Source organism: Thalassophryne amazonica, chromosome 12, assembly GCF_902500255.1.
Source record: "Thalassophryne amazonica chromosome 12, fThaAma1.1, whole genome shotgun sequence".
In the NCBI taxonomy this organism is placed as follows: Eukaryota; Metazoa; Chordata; class Actinopteri; order Batrachoidiformes; family Batrachoididae; genus Thalassophryne; species Thalassophryne amazonica.
The window spans coordinates 66,350,169-66,365,944 of NC_047114.1; the positions used below are offsets into that span (position 1 = coordinate 66,350,169).

A 15,776-nucleotide genomic window follows, 5' to 3' on the forward strand; every position below is an offset into this window, starting at 1 on the left:
TTGTTTTAAAAAAAAAACTACCTCACTTTTATGTTTGTTTGTTTTGTTTTATTTTGACCTAGAACATTTTTAGTCGTTCTAGTCATGCCACAACTACGCAGTGCAGCTGTGGGAAGGAAGAATATGTAAAAATTCCAGCAATGCAGAAGTGTCAGCTAAAACAAATAAAACTTTCAACCGCCCTGCACTCAGAAAACACACACACACACACACCATGCCACGACGCACACTAAAACACACACTGGGAGAATTGCACAAAGCAGCCATTCACAACTTTCCACCCTTTCTGGTCGACGCAGGAAAATCATATCAAATCCTGTATCGCTTTACAGCTGAGTGCGGCAATGGCTGGCTGTTACTAACGTGCAAATTAGAAATGAAAGAAAGCGCGGAGAGCGAAAGCAGGGAAAAGTCAAGCCACAGCACGAGGGAGAGGAGGTTAGTCATTTCCCTTCTCTGATGAAGCGATGTGCAAGTGCAGGCCGGCGAGAGCCAGCAGAGTTGCACCAACATTCTGGGCTGAGGGCCAGGTGAGAGCAAAGGGGGGGCGGAGCAAAGCAAACCTGCCTATAACCAAGGAGAAAGGCCCGACAACTGCCCAATTTCTGTGAGCGAGCTGAAGAATTTAGAAGTAAAATTTTCCACACGTTTTATACTGTGATGTCTTCTTTTGTTTTGAAATTCCTTATTTGCATAGGAGGCTGGTAGTTGAAAGAGTTTTTTTTTTTTTTCTGTGTGATGATCCCAGTAGTTTCTATTTTCGGTGAAACTATTGTACAGGGTTTTCTAGGGGAATTTGAATGGTTTGGCTCCTGAGGGCCCCGTGCCGTTCTTATCGCACATGCTGAGTAACTCGCCACACCCTGTGCAGACAAATCACTCTTTGCAGAACAGAGCGTGCACCTTCAGCAGTGCTGCAACACTGCAACAAACACGAGCTCAGGTCATGATGACCAGGCAACATAGATATAGGGTGAAAGACAGAGACAGAGAGAGAGAGAGAGACAGAGACAGAGAGAGAGAGAGAGACAGAGAGAGAGAGAGAGAGAGAGAGAGGATGAGGTGGCTGAGCTTCCCCTTAGATGACCCACACCATGATAAAAAAAGTTGCGCTACTTCCACAAATTATATTTCATATGCAAGAAAGATTGCAACACATCTACACCTGCAGCAACAAAACACGTTTGTCCATGCACACATACATGTGCTCAACAAGTTAGTATCTTCCACATTGTGCAGGAAGTTTCAAGAAGAGTTAATGAGTTTAAATAAAGGCTGAATCTAAATATACAGCTCTCTGTCATACATGGAACAACATAATAGAACTTAATTGATTACAGCTACTTTTAAATGACAAGTTGTAATTTGTTCTCATCAGTTTTATGGCATTTGCACCACACACACCCACTGAATAACATGGATTAAATAAGTGTCATGTCTTGCATGAGAACGAACCCAGTATGGCATGCTGTTTCACATGTTGACATTTTTAACAGTACTTTCCATTGTCTCATAGTTGCTCATTCTTTGTGAAAAGTCAATTCTATGAAAAAAGTAACTGTTTTACAATCTAATTTATTTTCATTTATATAGCGCCAAATCACAACAGTGTTGCCTCAAAGTGCTTCACACAGGTAAGGTCTAACCTTACGTACCCCCAGAGCAACAGTGGTAAGGAAAAACTCCCTCTGAGGAAGAAACCTCAAGCAGATCAGACTCAAAGGGGTGACCCTCTGCTTGCTACAAACATAAATTACAGAACAATTCACAGAACAATTCATGGACTAATATACAAGAAATGCTATTGGCGCACAGGACAGGAGGATCGCCAACACGAATACAACTCCCATCTCTGGATGGAGCTGCACCTTAAACAGAGAGAAAAAAACAGAATCAGGCATCAGAAAGACAAAAAATACTGTATAATTTGCCAGCATTAAACAACAAGAAAAACAGAGAAATACTAAGGTGATCGCCGGCCACTAGCCCTAAACTTCACTAAAAGACCCAGAATTTAGGTAAAGTTGAGGCCGCAGCCCGCTCCAATTACTAATAAATGAATTAAAAGAGTAAAAAGCATAAAACAAAACTGTACCAGTATGCTAGCCATATGAAAGGGAAATTAAGTGCATCTTAAGACTGGACTTAAAAATCTCCACAGACTCTGACTGTTTTATTGACGCAGGGAGATCATTCCACAGAACAGGGGCACAATAAGAGAAAGCTCTGTGACCGGCAGACTTCTTATTCACCTTAGGGACACAAAGTAGTCCTGCACCCTGAGAACGTAAAACCCGGGCCGGTACGTAAGGTTTAATTAGGTCAGCTAGGTAGGGAGGTGCCAGTCCATGAATAATTTTAAAGGTTAGTAGCAGAACCTTAAAATCTGATCTCACTGGGACAGAAAGCCAGTGAAGGGATGCCAAAATGGGTGTAATGTGGTCGAACTTTCTGCTTCGTGTCAAACGTCTGGCTGCAGCATTTTGAACCAATTGGAGACCCCTAATGCTAGACTGTGGTAAACCAGAAAATAGAATACTGCAGTAGTCCAATCTAGAAGAAACAAATGCATGGATCAGGGTCTCAGCATCAGCCATAGACAGGATGGGACGAATCTTCGCTATATTTCGCAGGTGGAAGAAAGCAGTCCTAGTAATATTTCTAATGTGGAGGCCAAAGGACAATGAAGGATCAAAAATTACCCCAAGGTTCCTCACTTTGTCAGTGTGATGTATGACACACGAGCCGAGGCTGAGCGTTAACTGGTCAAATTGATGCCAATGTCTCACTGGACCAAGATCCATCATTTCAGTCTTATCAGAGTTTAAAAGTAGGAAGTTTCTAGACATCCAACTTCTCACTGCTGCAAGGCAATCTTCTAAGGATTTTATGTGAATGAGATTACCAGCAGTTATCGGCATGTATAACTGAGTATCATCTGCATAGCAGTGAAAGGTAATCCCAAAACGCCGCAATATGTGCCCAAGGGGTGCTATATAAAGGGAGAAAAGCAGGGGGCCTAAGACAGACCCCTGTGGAACCCCAAATTTCATGTCACTAAGGTTAGAGGTAGTGTTACTGTACAAAACACAGTGAGAATGACTGGTCAAGTATGACATCAGCCATGCAAGGGCACTCCCAGTAATCCCAAAATGATTTTCCAGCCTATCAAGTAGAATATGATGATCCACTGTATCAATCAATCAATCAATCAATTTTTTTTTTATATAGCGCCAAATCACAACAAACAGTTGCCCCAAGGCGCCTTATATTGTAAGGCAAGGCCATACAATAATGATGTAAAACCCCAACGGTCAAAACGACCCCCTGTGAGCAAGCACTTGGCTACAGTGGGAAGGAAAAACTCCCTTTTAACAGGAAGAAACCTCCAGCAGAACCAGGCTCAGGGAGGGGCAGTCTTCTGCTGGGACTGGTTGGGGCTGAGGGAGAGAACCAGGAAAAAGATATGCTGTGGAGGGGAGCAGAGATCGATCACTAATGATTAAATGCAGAGTGGTGCATACAGAGCAAAAAGAGAAAGAAACAGTGCATCATGGGAACCCCCCAGCAGTCTACGTCTATAGCAGCATAACTAAGGGATGGTTCAGGGTCACCTGATCCAGCCCTAACTATAAGCTTTAGCAAAAAGGAAAGTTTTAAGCCTAATCTTAAAAGTAGAGAGGGTGTCTGTCTCCCTGATCTGAATTGGGAGCTGGTTCCACAGGAGAGGAGCCTGAAAGCTGAAGGCTCTGCCTCCCATTCTACTCTTACAAACCCTAGGAACTACAAGTAAGCCTGCAGTCTGAGAGCGAAGCGCTCTATTGGGGTGATATGGTACTACGAGGTCCCTAAGATAAGATGGGACCTGATTATTCAAAACCTTATAAGTAAGAAGAAGAATTTAAATTCTATTCTAGAATTAACAGGAAGCCAATGAAGAGAGGCCAATATGGGTGAGATATGCTCTCTCCTTCTAGTCCCCGTCAGCACTCTAGCTGCAGCATTTTGAATTAACTGAAGGCTTTTTAGGGAACTTTTAGGACAACCTGATAATAATGAATTACAATAGTCCAGCCTAGAGGAAATAAATGCATGAATTAGTTTTTCAGCATCACTCTGAGACAAGACCTTTCTGATTTTAGAGATATTGCGTAAATGCAAAAAAGCAGTCCTACATATTTGTTTAATATGCGCTTTGAATGACATATCCTGATCAAAAATGACTCCAAGATTTCTCACAGTATTACTAGAGGTCAGGGTAATGCCATCCAGAGTAAGGATCTGGTTAGACACCATGTTTCTAAGATTTGTGGGGCCAAGTACAATAACTTCAGTTTTATCTGAGTTTAAAAGCAGGAAATTAGAGGTCATCCATGTCTTTATGTCTGTAAGACAATCCTGCAGTTTAGCTAATTGGTGTGTGTCCTCTGGCTTCATGGATAGATAAAGCTGGGTATCATCTGCGTAACAATGAAAATTTAAGCAATACCATCTAATAATACTGCCTAAGGGAAGCATATATAAAGTGAATAAAATTGGTCCTAGCACAGAACCTTGTGGAACTCCATAATTAACTTTAGTCTGTGAAGAAGATTCCCCATTTACATGAACAAATTGTAATCTATTAGACAAATATGATTCAAACCACCGCAGCGCAGTGCCTTTAATACCTATGGCATGCTCTAATCTCTGTAATAAAATTTTATGGTCAACAGTATCAAAAGCAGCACTGAGGTCTAACAGAACAAGCACAGAGATGAGTCCACTGTCCGAGGCCATAAGAAGATCATTTGTAACCTTCACTAATGCTGTTTCTGTACTATGATGAATTCTAAAACCTGACTGAAACTCTTCAAATAGACCATTCCTCTGCAGATGATCAGTTAGCTGTTTTACAACTACCCTTTCAAGAATTTTTGAGAGAAAAGGAAGGTTGGAGATTGGCCTATAATTAGCTAAGATAGCTGGGTCAAGTGATGGCTTTTAAGTAATGGTTTAATTACTGCCACCTTAAAAGTCCTGTGGTACATAGCCAACTAACAAAGATAGATTGATCATATTTAAGATCGAAGCATTAAATAATGGTAGGGCTTCCTTGAGCAGCCTGGTAGGAATGGGGTCTAATAAACATGTTGATGGTTTGGATGAAGTAACTAATGAAAATAACTCAGACAGAACAATCGGAGAGAAAGAGTCTAACCAAATACCGGCATCACTGAAAGCAGCCAAAGATAACGATACGTCTTTGGGATGGTTATGAGTAATTTTTTCTCTAATAGTTAAAATTTTGTTAGCAAAGAAAGTCATGAACTCATTACTAGTTAAAGATAATGGAATACTCAGCTCAATAGAGCTCTGACTCTTTGTCAGCCTGGCTACAGTGCTGAAAAGAAACCTGGGGTTGTTCTTATTTTCTTCAATTAGTGATGAGTAGAAAGATGTCCTAGCTTTACGGAGGGCTTTTTTATAGAGCAACAGACTCTTTTTCCAGGCTAAGTGAAGATCTTCTAAATTAGTGAGACGCCATTTCCTCTCCAACTTACGGGTTATCTGCTTTAAGCTACGAGTTTGAGAGTTATACCATGGAGTCAGACACTTCTGATTTAAAGCTCTCTTTTTCAGAGGAGCTACAGCATCCAAAGTTGTCTTCAATGAGGATGTAAAACTATTGACGAGATACTCTATCTCCCTTACAGAGTTTAGGTAGCTACTCTGCACTGTGTTGTTATATGGCATTAGAGAACATAAAGAAGGAATCATATCCTTAAACCTAGTTACAGCGCTTTCTGAAAGACTTCTAGTGTAATGAAACTTATTCCCTACTGCTGGGTAGTCCATCAGAGTAAATGTAAATGTTATTAAAAAATGATCAGACAGAAGGGAGTTTTCAGGGAATACTGTTAAGTCTTCTATTTCCATACCATAAGTCAGAACAAGATCTAAGATATGATTAAAGTGGTGGGTGGACTCATTTACTTTTTGAGCAAAGCCAATAGAGTCTAATAATAGATTAAATGCAGTGTTGAGGCTGTCATTCTCAGCATCTGTGTGGATGTTAAAATCGCCCACTATAATTATCTTATCTGAGCTAAGCACTAAGTCAGACAAAAGGTCTGAAAATTCACAGAGAAACTCACAGTAACGACCAGGTGGACGATAGATAATAACAAATAAAACTGGTTTTTGGGACTTCCAATTTGGATGGACAAGACTAAGAGACAAGCTTTCAAATGAATTAAAGCTCTGTCTGGGTTTTTGATTAATTAATAAGCTGGAATGGAAGATTGCTGCTAATCCACCGCCCCGGCCCGTGCTACGAGCATTCTGACAGTTAGTGTGACTCGGGGGTGTTGACTCATTTAAACTAACATATTCATCCTGCTGTAACCAGGTTTCTGTTAGGCAGAATAAATCAATATGTTGATCAATTATTATATCATTTACCAACAGGGACTTAGAAGAGAGAGACCTAATGTTTAATAGACCACATTTAACTGTTTTAGTCTGTGGTGCAGTTGAAGGTGCTATATTATTTTTTCTTTTTGAATTTTTATGCTTAAATAGATTTTTGCTGGTTATTGGTAGTCTGGGAGCAGGCACCGTCTCTACGGGGATGGGGTAATGAGGGGATGGCAGGGGGAGTGCTGTATCAAATGCAGCACTAAGATCTAACAGCAACAGAACCATAGTGGTGTCTGAATCCATTGTAAGCAGAAGATCATTCACCACTTTAGTGAGAGCCGTCTCTGTGGAATGATATTTTCTAAAAGCAGACTGCAGTGGCTCAAAGAGATTATCTCAGTAAGATAGTCTACGAGCTGCCGTGACACCACTTTTTCCAGAATTTTAGAGAAAAATGATAGATTTGATATCGGCCGATAGTTTGTCAATACACTAGGGTCAAGATTAAGTTTCTTAAGTAATGGTTTAATCACTGCAGATTTGAAACATTTAGGAACAGATCCAGAAGTTAAAGAAAGATTAATAATTTCCAGCACAGTCGGCCCAAGAGTGGGCCACAAGTCCTTAAACAGTTTTGTTGGTATAGCATCAAATAAACAGGTTGTGCTTTTTGTTGACATTACGAGTTTTTTGTCAGAAAAACTGTAACAAACACTACATAGGTGAAACGAAGCAACCTTTACACAAAAGGCTATACCAGCACCGCAGAGAGGGCGCCAGTGGACCTCAGTCTGCGGTTCATCTCCACCTTAAAGACACTAACCACACGTTTGAGGACAAGGAAGTTAAAATATTAGCGAGAGAGAAGAAATGGTTTGAGAGAGGGGTCAAGGAGGCATTCTTTGTGAAACGTCTGAAACCCAGCCTTAACCAGGGAGGGGGTCTGAGACACACTTTATCCCCTGTTTACAATGGGGTACTCAGGTCAAAGGAGTTTCAGTCTTTCGTTCATGGTAATGAGTCATTCACGTCATCAAGGGAGCCATCAGAAAGGCATCCATCCCATCATTAGAGGGACAGCTGTCCTGTCATTATGTGTGCTAACTAGAGCACAATAGTTGCTAATTAGAGCTATTGTTTAGTCACTAGCCTATAGCAGTCTGCCTCTCAGTAGGAGGGGTCTGGTTAGGTTTAAACCTCCAGCTTTTGTTGGCTTCTGTTTTATTCTTCTCTACAAGAGTCAGACAGAAGTCAGACTTCCAGAGCAAGAATTTTAGCTGAGGAAGCTTCTGCGATTTGAAGCGAAATGTCCTCGCGTCAAGCAACCCAGTCCAGTCGAAGATTCAAGCTTCTCTACTATGGAAACCACCTGGACAACTGAGAGCCTACACAGAAACATTACGAGTTCTGTCAGCATGCCTAGTGAGATACTATCAAATTCTGTAAATCTAGGTAATACCTCAGTAGTGGCGCCCACCTCAATAGCAGGGTATAGTGGCTGGGTTAAGACATGCCAGGATATGTTTAACCTGATGTCTTCTATTTTCTTCCCAAAGTAATCCAGGAAATCTTGTGCTGTAAAAGGAGAGCGAACTACAGGTGGTTGTCCATGCATAAGTGTTGCCACAGTGTCGAACAAGAACTTTGAGTTATGCTTGTTTTTGTTGATCAAATCAGAGTAGTAAGTCCGCTTTATAGCCAGTAATGCATGCTTATAGTCCAAGATAGCATCACGCCACGCAAGGTGAAATACTTCTAATTTTGATCAACGCCATTTCCGTTCTAGACCTCTTGTTTATGCTTGAGGTCACGCAGACAATCATTGAACCAAGGTGACTGTGATTTGGGGGAGCGCGGGTTTAACACAGGTGGTGCAATCATGTCGAGTGTAGTTTTGAGCACTGAGTTTAAACTATCCACAAGCCTGTCTACTGACTGGGTATTTGTCAAATGTGAAGCTAAGACATCAGGCAGTCTAGCTTCAAGTTCAGTCTTAGTTGAGGAGTTGATGCATCGCCGTAATGATATATAAGGTTGTTGTTCCACTAAACACGGCAGCGAAACTGTAAACTTAATAAGTGAGTGATCAGACAGCACTGATGTAAGCGGCATGATGTCAATATTCGTGACAGCAATACCACGTGCAAGAACCAGATCCAGGGTATTTCCACAAATGTGCGTCGAATCCCGAATGCATTGCCGAAATCCTAATGCGTCCACAATTTCCATAAATGATTTGCAGAGGGGATCAGAAGGCTTATTTATATGAATGTTAAAGTCACCAATGATCAGAATGTTATCTACACTAGTTGACAAGTTAGAGATGAATGCACCAAATTCATCTAAGAATTCAGAATATGGGCCAGGAGGCCTATATAGAGTGACAATGTAATACGACTGATTTTTATTCTTCTGACCTTGTGTAATATCCTGAGCAGAGCGGAGAATCAGATGCTCAAACGAGTGATATTTGTAACCCCCAACAGCTAATAAGCTAAACCTAGATTTATAAATAAGAGCAACACCCCCGCCTTGCTTCGCATCACAAGGGACATGACTAAATGTATAAGCTGGTGGGCAGGCCTTATTTAAGGGGAGGACAGCTGTAGGTTTAAGCCAGGTTTCACATAGCCCAATCATATCTAAGTGATGATCAATAATTAGATCATTGATCAACAATGATTTTGAGGACAGTGACCTTATGTTAATGAAACCCAGTCTAAGGACCTCAGTGGGGTTGACAGTTGAACTGTTTGAGTTTAGGGGTGGTTCCAGAGTAGCATATATAAGATGCCTAGAAGTAGGTTTAGGTTTAAGACATTCCACATGCGTTGTAGGTAGCAGACACGAAATCTTTGCTATTGCTGGCACAACCACTGGGCCATCCTCAATTTCAACATCATCCAATATAGTAATGGGTATTACGTTTGGAAAGCATATCCCTCTATGATTTTTATGGACATGACTACGGAAGCAGGCCACAGTCTCAACTTATTGAAATTCCCTCCCTGGCAAATAAACTGCACTATCACCATAGTGGATTTTCTGCACTAAATTCCACGCTAAGCTAATGGATTCCACACCCACATTTGTCATAAGCCTTGCAGGGTCTCTAATCACCTGCTCCGTGGCCTGCTGTAGACTCCTAATGTTACCCTCCCTGTAGAGCTCTATCTATGTTCGCAGACAAGATGGCGGTGCCTTCCCCAGTAGGGTAGAGGCCGTCCAGTATCAGCAAGCCACGGCGGCCCCAGAATGAAGGCCAATTTATCAATAAAGCTAAAGCCTTGCTGTCTATAAAACTGCGCCAGCCACCTATTTAACGATGTCAGCCTGCTAAATGCCTCATCAGTACCCCGGGAGGGGAGGGGACCAGAGACTATTAATCGATGCTGACACATCTTTCTGGCAAGTCCTCTCTATGTCCATTTTTGTGACCTCTGAGTGCTTCATCCTGATATCATTGGTGCCAACGTGAATAACTATGTGACTATATCTCATGTCATGTTCCTTCGTTTGTCTTCCCTTCTGCAGCGTCAGCACCCTAAGTTGAGATGCAATGTCTGGAGCTCTAAACCCCAGGAATACACTGAACATCAGCCAGCGTCTGTAACCTGACTTTGCAGGTGATAGAATCCCCTATCACTAAAGTCCGGTGTTTCGGCCTGGAGACAGGAGTGGAAGTCACTTGTGGGCTCAGAGAATTCACATCTGGCAAATCCAAGGGGGAGAACCGATTCACAGTTCGCACTGGTGAGTGTGATCAGGGTGCCACAACTGGGCACCAACCCCTACGGGGATTCCTCTGCCTAGCCACAGTCCGAAAGCAGTCCTCCACAGCCAGCGTTTCTAAGCTGATGCTAATGGGTTCGCTAGCCGGCCCAACACTAACCTCATTTGGAGTGCCCATAACATCTAACTCCACTGAGCTAAGAAGCTGCTCTAACTTATGGACACGGCTCTCTAAGAGAGCCACCATCTCTTCCAACATCACGCAGGATTTACGGAGGGTGTAAAGTAGAATTAGTAGTGTACTTTGTGCACTAAGAAATTCAAGAATGTAGCCAAGCAAACACGAGCTAACCAATAATGGATAAGCTAACCACACCTAAGGCTCACACAGACGCAAATAAATGTATTAAAATTCAAATGAAATGAAAAAATGATGACGGGGGTCCGAAATAGCTAACACAAGCTAACCGCTAGCGAAAATGCCAGCCGCTCCTAAGATTTTACACAGGAGTAAAATAATTACTTAAAATTCACAGCAGTTCGACTGAAAAATGAATAGAAGTATTAAACAGTTAATAAAGAACAGCTATAAAAAGGTCGACCTAGCTAGCAAAAGCTAACCGCTAGCAAATGCTAACCACTAGCGATTCACAACAGGACTGTTGTTAAATAACATTCAGAGTAGATACAATTAATAACCAGAAGAGTGCTAAACAGAAATAAAAGAAGCGTATACAACTGTGTGAAGTTCAGAGTGGCGTCACAGCAACAAACAATCTGTCAGAAGCAAGTTGCCAGATCTTACTCTTTTATGGCCAGATCTTTACTATTTATTTATTTCATATCTCCATATCCTGAAGAACTTGTTTTTAACATGACCTAATGCTGATATTTAATCTGACTGGGCTGATGGCAGCGCCCTTCTGATCATGTTTTTTTACATGTTCGGACAACGTTTTGTCATGAAGCAGTTTGCATGATATCAAACGAGAAGTTACGCATGATACTGTGTGCATAATCGTATGAATACCCATGTGCATAGGGGAACACATGATTCACATTCAGTGTTCAGAATCTCGGTTTATGTTTTGAATAACAATATGAGGAATATTCACCATTTTTGTCTTGGTCACATGATCACAGCCTACTGGCTGACAATTATGTGGATTAAAGGCAAACTACTGTAGATTACTTTTTGTTTCTTTTACTGCGAATGCTTCATGGGAATAACCTGATTCGGAACATCTCTGGTCTCAATCAGAGTACTCACATCACAGCTGGATACACAATAATGAGGTAGAATGCTTTAAAACCCTGGGCCTGTATTCACAAAGCATCCAGAAAGTAGCTAAAAGTAGCTTTTAGTGACGTCATTCTAAGAAAAATATTGGAATTCCTCAAATTCTAAGACATTTCTCAGAATTTTCCCTTGGAATGATAAAAGTTACTCAGAAAGCACCTTATGCCTTAAAACAGCTCCTAAGGTGCAAAACAGTTAAGAGTAGGGAGGAGGGCTTTTAAGAGAAAAGACAGAGAGGAAGGAGAGATACTCTCCCTATGTTGAATGGCAGTGATTCAGTCACACGCTACCGGCTTGATGGTGCATGAATTGTGCAGGAATAATGTGATAATGTTTGTGGTTGACCTCATCAGGAATGAGCTTACTTTTCCCACCCAGTTTAGTAACGTAATAACACCTGAGATGAAGGTCATCACAAAATGGCGATACCTGGCTAAAATGTAAATTGCATGTAAATTCTATAACATTCATTTAACATTCATGGGGCTTGTGTGGAAATACATAAAAACAGACCGTCAGTCCATTTGGACACGCAGCAGGTGATCTGAATGTCACGTCTGACAGGACACACGTGTCAGGCCATGAGGGCTGTGAGCGGTGTGCCGCAGGACCAGAACAACCCAACAGTATGACAAATACGCCACTTTCAGTCACGTATCAGGAGAAATACGCTGTACCAAATGCCATTTGGTCAGTTATCACAGCGCTTTTTTCTTTTTTTAGAAAATACATTTATCTGCTTGTTGATTTTATTCATTTCATGCTCCTGTTATAAGACAGTGATTGTAGCGCACTGGTAAAGTTTCCATCTGGTAATCGGAGCATGCAGGTTTGAATCCCGTGAGTGGTATTTTTTTAACTTAACCAGGGTTATTTATCTGTGAGGTTCTGTATTGCATCCCCTTTTATGTATTATTTATATCAACCCAGTGATATTCACTAATTATACAGCTGGTTTTATTTTATTTTCCTCCACATCAGCGGGGCGATGTGGTGCACCTTGCCCCTTTGGAACACAGTGCGAGCAGCTACAGCAGCTCACACTGTGTTCCTGCTCGAAAAGACACCATCACGTGCATGAACCATCGCACCGGCATTGTGCACTCCTGCCGGTCGGCGTGATGTTTTGTGGTGTGCTCATACGAGCTCAACCGCTGTGAGTCGCCCTGAGTTGTATGTATTTGCACCATGTGTGAAGGGGCCCTTATCCATATCATTATTTGTTTTGGTCATTCTGCCAAATCAAACTGCTTTTTATAAGGATGCCAGCAATCACAGGAATTGCTGACAGTTGAGTTTGCGTCCACCAGTCATATCAAATGCATTAAGTAGTAAAATTTCCAGCATGGAGAGTAAACATAACAATAAGCAAATCAATATAATAATCAGCATGTGAATGAGGTACGTTCAAACATTTTGAAGCCTTGTAATGATTAATTTAATTTTGCTGAGTTTCACCATCATGACATTAAATAATTTTCACAATTACACATTTCTTAATACAGACCAGGTTATATGATCGGTTCATTTTACTGTCTATTCCTAACTAGGATCGCAGAGTGCATTTGTTTTTGTTTGTGCTTCTCTTTCCATTTTTGTGACAACCAATCACAGCTTTTAGAAGACGCCATCATACCTAGCAACGGGGTCAACCCCTAAAGTGGAAAAAAGCAGAAGATGACTTACTCAAATGTGGGAATGTGATAACATGATGTATCAAATAGTGATGGCCTCCACTCTGTGTGGTTGCTAAGTGTATTTGTATGGTTTCTATTCAAATATTGTAAGTATAATGTGCGTGAGAGAGGAGTGTGTATTATGGTGTAAGACGGTCCCAAGGCAATAATGAGCCCTCATTATGATCCATCATTTCTGGACATATCTTTCCCTTATTGATTTCTTCATTGCGGTGCCTTTCTTCTCAGTATGCCACTCCCTCTATCTCATTCCACTTTAAACATCTGCGCTGTTGGTTTCCAAAGAATGCACTTCCAAGAGATGGCTATTTATTGTATTTTGTTCACTTATTTATATTCAGGACAAAATCACAGTTTTACAGATTGCATCCTTAGCGCCTTTGGCCTTCCATTTCTTTCCATAAACCCGCCTCAGTTTCTCCATTTGTTTTCCTTTGTGTCCTCAATGTGTCTGTTTGGCTGGCGTTCTCTCCCGGCATCCTCAGCAGCAGTCTCTCAGACGCCAAGGTCTTGCAAACTGGTGCAAGGTCAACAACACGGGAGGACGGACAGATGGGGAGTGCAAGAGAAGGACAGAGAGAGGGAGACACGTGGCTGGGCAAAGAGGAAGGGTGTCTACGATACTGGCACATCACCGTCACCTCATGGTCACGTGACATGAACATATTCCTCAACCAGGCCAACAGTTGTATTTGCCTGCATATGTCTCGGGGACGAGTCACCAAATAAATCTGTTCTTGGGGAGACAGAGATGTTGTCAATGTGCGCCTTTTACCTCCACTGAAAGCACAAGCTCTGCATAAAATCTGCCAGAGATTTGACAGCGAGCTATCCCAGAACAGAGAGGTGTTTTGTTATGAAGGCATGCCTCAACCGACTGAAAGTTCCAACAATCAGAGCAATATGGGTTGGTCTCGAACATGTTGGTATGACTAAGTGTGAGAGCCACTCTCACACAATAAGATGAAGGGTGTGGTTCATAGTTCTGATAACATTTCCTGAGAAATGGCCTAGCAGTGCACTATTAGTGTCCCTCAAAAACACCTTGATGTCATGGATTATGAGTTATTGGAGGCTTGACTCCGTATAATCTGTGCAACAACAATGAAAGCACAGGATTACCTGAAACAGGTAGACTCATCTAAAACGTAAAAGTGGCCGATAGCTATGTTGCTACATATGTTATGAAATCCAACCTAATAAACCACCACTTCCAGCCGGAGCTTCTATTTCCAGTGTTAACTGCAGAGAGCGTGTCTTCCAGGATGGCCCTGTTCAGTAAAAGCAGCGGTTTCAGTATACTGACTAAATTTGGATGACATGGCGCTGAGACAGGTCCTCAACCCACTCACTGCTGCAGTTACCCCACCTGTTCAGAACATAGTATTCTGGTGTTGACCTTTAAACACAAACACACACACACCTGTAATGATTATGACTATATACAAGGTGATCCAAAAAACAAACAAACAAACAAACAAAAAAAAAACAGAACCCATAACAACTGTAATAAATCCTACAAAGGTCCAACAACTTTCTTGAAATTTGCTGGACCTAAACTTCAGTCTGTGTACGATCATTCCCAAACGTTTCAGTTAACTTGGCTGCTTTGCATAAAAATCATGTTTTTTCACAGTTATGCTCCAAATGATATGATTTGTTGGCAAAATAGGCCTCTAGGCAAAATGTTTTTTTTTGGGGGGGGGGGTCACCCTGTATGTAGTGGACAAACCCTCCATGATGTCACCTATAGGTTTTCTGAAAAGCGATTATAAAGCACCACATTAAAAAATGCCAAAAGTCACCATCTTGGCAGTGCCTGACTCCACCTAACTCCCTCTGAAACCATAAATGGATAAAGAGTTGAAACATACGCAATACTGGTGTGATCTGGGTGGGACAAATGAAGTCTGAGCATGATCTCCAACAGATTAACTTTGATTAGGGGTTTGATTAACAAGTATTTATGTGGACTCAAAATGGTTTTCATAACAAGTGACTTTGGTTGAGTATAACAAAGTATGACTGGCAAATTGCCTCAGTTAACTGCTGCACCATCAGTTGACCAAATGTCACCAAGTTACAGATACCTACTAATAGGGCTAACTGTTCAAACACACATATTAAACAACACTAAAATTTCACTAAGTGAAAATACTGGCACACAACATCCTACATGATCCAATTAACAACAGATCAAGCCATATTATTACAGATATTTGCAATAGAACAAAAAACAAAATTTGTAATACAATGACAGAAGGACACAGTTGGAACACATCAGCTAGCAGTGGCCTCTGCTCACTGGCCCCTGGATATGGCTTGCCGGCACATATGAGAAGCATCCAAGCACCTAATAATTCAAAACTTTATTGCTTAAAATATCTTCAGCTGATGAGTTCTGTAAAAATAAATCCCCCTGTGCAGCTGTCATGAAGGGGGAACCTGCTATAGAGACCAAAACCTTTTTTTTTTTCGTACCAGGCTGCAAACGTTTAATTCTGCTCTAAAGTTGGGGATTTAAACATTTTTGAGCCGGCCTCAAGTGGTCAGTCAAAGAACAACAAAATTTTTCATTTTCACATTGGTTTTATTTACAAGCACCAGAGGGTGAAGCTTGTTTATGACACATGGTCCTGGTTCAC

General features: G+C 41.4%; 1 protein-coding gene across 15 annotated transcripts in view; it reads right to left on the bottom strand.

Moving 5' to 3' along the window:
* LOC117521115 (muscleblind-like protein 1) overlaps positions 1-15,776 on the bottom strand; it is a 120,630-nt gene that overhangs the window by 74,865 nt on the left and 29,989 nt on the right. The window contains exon 1 of one of the 15 annotated variants that reach the window (XM_034182432.1): positions 331-433. The exons of the other annotated variants lie outside the window; for them this stretch is intronic. The gene's annotated coding sequence lies outside the window, so the exon portion shown is untranslated. Of the gene's footprint in view, positions 1-330; positions 434-15,776 lie in introns of those variants that run through there. 15 annotated transcript variants of the gene reach the window in all.